This window comes from Penaeus japonicus, unplaced genomic scaffold (genome assembly GCF_977035675.1).
Source record: "Penaeus japonicus unplaced genomic scaffold, GWHDUDI00000001_assembly GWHDUDI00000009, whole genome shotgun sequence".
In the NCBI taxonomy this organism is placed as follows: Eukaryota; Metazoa; Arthropoda; class Malacostraca; order Decapoda; family Penaeidae; genus Penaeus; species Penaeus japonicus.
Window position 1 is genome coordinate 314,641 of NW_028234411.1, and position 5,958 is coordinate 320,598.

Consider the following 5,958-nt stretch of genomic DNA (forward strand, 5'->3'; position numbering starts at 1 on the left):
TACTAGATGAAGATAATATGAAAAATCTGGTTTCTGCTTTACACAATCAGTATAGTATTTTGTGTCTGTCATTACAACGACTTATTTTCTCGCCACAATAGGAATATAGGCAACCCATTTGAGGCATAGCTTTGATCTAGTGATCGCTGTGAATCGGATAAAGTTGTTAATCTATTGTTGTGTACACGAAGAATAAATGGGAGAGTTTCCGATACCTCCCACGGATGTTTGGGCGGGAACCTAATCGCGCTAATTTATGGTTACCTTTCAGAGCCCCTTCAGAGTTGTTAATAAACTGTTTTATCAGGAGTGTCCTGATTGTCCAGCATGAACAAGAGCGAAAACGGTCTCGATTTGAAATGGCCATCAATTTTGCTCTATGTTGACGAGTTATGTGTGTGCTGCTTCACGCTCAATCCGACGGCTGCCGTCTCGACTTCCCATCAACTTCCTCATCCAGTATTACGCAAATAATTTGTAACGGATGACGGATAAATTTTCCTCAACGATATAGGAATAAAAGATTCCTGTATTGTTTGGTTGATTTTACTTCATTGTCACTATCGATATCATCTTCAACTGTTTCTTATTCCGATAGGGTACAGAGGGATCGATTATATTCATTTGATGCAAGTCGCTTTTGCCTGAGGCTATTCGTTCTTTATCTTGATAATCTGAGACATGCGCAGATACAGTTACTCAAGGCCTTTATTTATTATCCAAAGTTCATGTTTGATAAAAGCCAAAAAATCATCAATATCACATTTGGTCAAGTGATTTTTTCGGTAGCGTAAACTGTTTATAGGGTGTATAGGATAGTTAACTATAGACCATGTCAGCTTGGATTATGAAAGATTGAGATAGTCAATATAATGTACTGCCAAAGTTTATTGCTATGAATGATAAATCTATTTTTATAACGAAATTTTAATACAAGATTCTGATATTCGAGAGCACATAAATCCTCTACCAATTTTGAATACATATTCATAGAAAAAGGTTATATCCTTTTGACCGAAAAAATAAGGCTCGCATCTTTCATTGATGGCCAGGAGCACACTGTGCACATCATTCTCATGGCTTTAAATGCGATGAAATCGGAATATTGCCCATTCTTATTAATCAACCCATAATCTTTCTTGTTCAATCATTACTATTCGTTTTTCTATAAAATGCCTTATCTATCAACTTTTATGGATATATAACATTGTGTAAAAGCATATTTTATTATTTTCACTGTTGATGCATTCAATGAATCTCATATTAGAGGTTACTAAAAATTTGTTTCGCAGTAACAGGTTATCCTCAGCTCGACACTGTTTATAACACACCGTCCCCCCACCTACACATTTTCTTCCCGATTTAATGATAAAAGTAGGTTCCTAATCAACATAATCGATAGTCATGTCATTTGGCATCATTTCGATTAACGACCGACAGATGTTTATTTTCTAGTTTGGTTTTTTGCTCTTATACAGAAATCGGAGAGGATTATAGACGATCGAGCAAATACGTTATCATACATTCCGTTAACGTTGACGCTGAGCCCGATATTGATAGTACCGAATTTTATCATTGCATTATTAAATCGATCACATACCGACATATTATAGAGAGAGAAACAAGATTCGGAGGGTACCCTTGACGGTTTTCAAAATGTCACCACTCCTCAGAGGTTCACTGTAAAACATTTGCCTGCTGTTAATTTCTCGAAATATTGTTTTTACATCATACGGGAGAGTTGCTGGAACTTTCGTATATCTTCGTTCACGAATAAGGTAGGTGAGGTCAGACCTAATATCCATCAATGTGTCGCATTCTCATGTAAATATATCACTTAGTATAACATTACAAGAACGTGATTTTTTCTACCGCGGGAGAGGTAATAGCCAGTTCAAGTTTCTTTTGAAATTCATCAAGATTATTCCTAGAAGGCAATCAACCTTCACAACGAGGGGGTCAAGTGTGGATAATTTACTACTTAACACTATGCCGCAATGGTCATAAGGTCTGTATGTTTCTCTCCATAGAATCATCATATATAATATCTAATGGACTGAAGAGTCTGGTGTGTGTGGTGGTGGTGGTGGTGGTGGCGGGCGGCTGCTGATGTTTGTAGCGATGATGATGATGGTAATGGGGGTGGAGTGGTTGGTGGTTGTTGTTGTTGTTGTAGCGACGATATTGATGATGATGAATGGTAATGGTGGTGGTGGTGTGGTGGTGGCTTGCTGCAGTTGGTGTAGCGATGATGATATGAAATGGTAATGTGTGGTGGTGGCGGTGGTGGCTGCTGCGTTGTTTGTAGCGATGATGATTGATGGTAATGGTGGGTGGTGGCGGGTGTGGTTGTTTCTGATGTTGTAGCGATGATGATAATGGTAATGTTGGTGAGGTGGTTAGTTTGTTGTTGTTGTTGTTGTAGCGACGATAATGATGATGATGATGGTAATGTGTGTTGAAGGTTTTTACGTTAACACTGTTGGTAAAGATGATGATAATTGAGGTGTATATGCTTACTGTTGAATTATCTTTTAGTGTCCACTGTTTAGGATCGTTCTTCTTGTGAAGCTATGGTGATGATGCGATGATAGTGCAGTTGATGTTGTTGTTTGTTGTTGTGCCGATAATTTTCGTTCTTTTCGCAGTGGGTGCTGGTGATATTTAATTCCAAATAATTAGGTACACTGTCATTATTAGGGTAATTATAAATGCAGGAAAATGGAATATACATTCGTGAAAATTCCGATACTATATTATTTCTATTTTTTATTATTAGTCATGACCATGGCCGTCATCTCTTTTGTTGGTCCATTTATCCAATTAGTGGTGTATTGTTTCTGTTTTTTTTTTTATTTCTTCAACTCTGGTATATATTCGATATAAGTTGGTCATTTTTAGACCTTCCCTTATCATGACATTCTCTTTAAATGTTGAGCATTCTTCTTTATAGCTGTTAACATCTGTAATTGACGCCTGTATTTTTATATTCATTAGGAATGGGTTTTGGGGAATTATCATTATATCGATCAGAAATATAAATATTAAATTAAGAACCCTTTATATCAGATATATCTAGATTGTACGAGAACTCAATTCTGAAAAAATTACCATTTTAAAAAGGTTTTATATCCAACGATCTAAGTCCCTGTAAATTCAGAAATTTCTTTTGGTTGATATGTTTTAATCCTTGTCCGTGTCCGTCTCTATCATCTTCATCAGTGTAGTACATTCGATATCCTTTTTTTATCCAAATTGACATCAGTTAATCTTAAAACAGTCCATATAACCAATTTTGAATAACCTTTTGGGATTATAATTTATCCATTAGTCGTTAAAAGTTTGTACAGTTAGCGCCCATCCTGATAATCAAGGTGGATTTCTGTCTTATATTCACCTCCGGAATAATGGTAGGGAGCATTCAAGATGCTGACTTAAATAATATCTTCTTTCGAATAAATAATACTCCTGTAAATCATGTTCACGAATTTATTAGCTCGTATTAATTCAAGACAGCATGAGATTTTGCAGGTTCTGTATAAAACAAATCATATATTTTCTTTTACGTTAGCATTAATCCGAGAGAGAGTCTCCATCGTTGCGATAATACAATATTCTGTTTTTTTTAATTAGAGCTCTATAATCATCTGCATCTTTTTTCCTTTTTTTCGCATTGGTGCATTAGTAATTGTAATTTTACAAAAGCTCACGCTATAACATTTTTTTCTTTAGTAAGTTTTACAGATATAGATTCACCTCCCATTGTCCGTCCACGTAGACATCTTTAGGTGCAAATTGCCTTCTGAAGAAGCTAGTTTTTTCCAAATAATTTTTGGGGTATGCCTCGTTATCGCGCTATCCCGCCATTCTTTTTCAGTAGGATCGAGGTCACCCATTACCATTTTTAGCGTCCGATCACCTTAAAAGGCTTTACAAGACCATCCTTCCAATGTAAAAGTTACGGACCATAGATAAATGCTATGGCTTTTTTCAGATCATATCACTGATAGTATCCGTCCTTAAGAATAATAATAATACACGATTTATTATTACCATCCATTGTCATTATCATCATTATATCATCGTCGTTCCTCATCATCATCATCGTCAGTATCATCAGCATCATCATCGCGTCCGTCGTCATCATCATCAATCGGCATAAGATTTATTTTTCTTATTAGAACTACCATTATAATGATAATCATCATCACATCTTCATCATTATCCGTTTCCATTTCAGTAACAGAGTCAGCATCAACTCATGTCAACATCATTTTCATCACTATAATGTAAATCATTGTTATATATACCGTCAAAAATAGTGTCGTATTCATACCAGAAGATGGATTATTCGTTCATACATGTATAAGATGAAGGTAATTGATTATTTAGACATTTTTTCTTTTCAAAATCTAAAATCTTTAGTCTTGAAGAAAACGATCAGTATATGTTGTTTGTACTTATCTGATAGTATTGAAGACCCGTCAAGTTCTCGGAGAGCGTGCTCTAGTTTTTGAGCACAATTGTTTTCCCTTTTCCCCTTTTCGGGTAAGCCTCGTCAAGTCTTTTCCAAAATATTACGTATTTCATCTGCATCTTTTATTTTCTTACATTATCATTACCAGTTTAAAAGTCAGAGCGGCATTTTTGGCCAATACGCTTTAGAGGTTACATTTTTAAACATTCGCATACCATTTGACAGGACTGTTATGAGTTTTATAATTTTTGCTTGGGTATCTTCACTCAGGGTCGTTAATTTCATATGTGTGTCTATATTAAAACCAGTAGAAAATATAAAGGAAAAATGATAAAAATAAACCTTTTTGTAAAAATGTTTTTCATGGAATAATTTAATATCTTCAATGGGTAACATCTCAACAGATGGCTGGGTTTGCTTCTTCACCGCATTCGCTAACTCCGAAAGACCTAAAAGGCATCGCAGCGAAATGTAGTGTGGTGTTGGTGATGTTGCGTTTGGGCGACAATTTCTTTAAGCGACAATTTGACTGGCTAATAAATACATTTTGGATTCCTGATTATTTCCAATACTCTACTCGTTATTACCTGTAATTACAGTGGCCATTAATTCTTCGAGCACGCATTGACGATTATTTTTTTTGTTCAATGCAAACTTATTCCCAGGGTCGTTAAAAGTAATCGGATTAATTTATTTCCTTCAACTATACATTTTTATAATGAGAACCATCATCCGCCACATCAATGACGAACGTTTCTATTCTGTAATAGAATTAACATAGTCTCTTTTCAAATCATTTTTATCTCGGTTATAAGGAATAAGTGTTGCCTATCGACAACAGACTCTTTTACTGTCATTACCGTCAATCGGTATGCTCAAGTCAATGTCCATTTCTTCGTCCGTCTACATTAGTTATCATTTACCTTTTGGTAAAAATAAACTTTCATCCCTTTTGCTATCGAAAATTTCTATAATATAACCGCGTAAAATCTATATTAAAATCCAAAATCTCCATTACCATATTCAATATTATTAATACGGATATTATTCGTAATCGTTCATAACAATAATCTTTAGTGTGGACATCTTCTTCATTTGCTCTATATTTAGGAAAGAAATGACCTTTATTTCTCCCGTTTTCCCTTCTTATACAAAAAGCGAACGATGATTTTCAATGATGGTTAAGAATTCATTTATATTGTGACGGTTTGGCCAGTTTGGCAAGAGGGCAATCAGGGAGTGGGTGCTCGATAGATTGAGATGTTTTTTTTTTTTTTTTTTTTTTAATTGTTTTCGAGTACCGGAGAATTGAGCTGTTAGCCATTCGTGATTTTTTGGGCCGACATCCTGGCGGTCTTATCTATACTCAGAACGCTAACGATAATTACACATTTCATATATAGTTTAGTAGCTTCCTATGAGAGAGGTTTTAAAAGTGGAATGTTGTCAATTGTTTCGTATACTAATCTGTTTTGACTGAA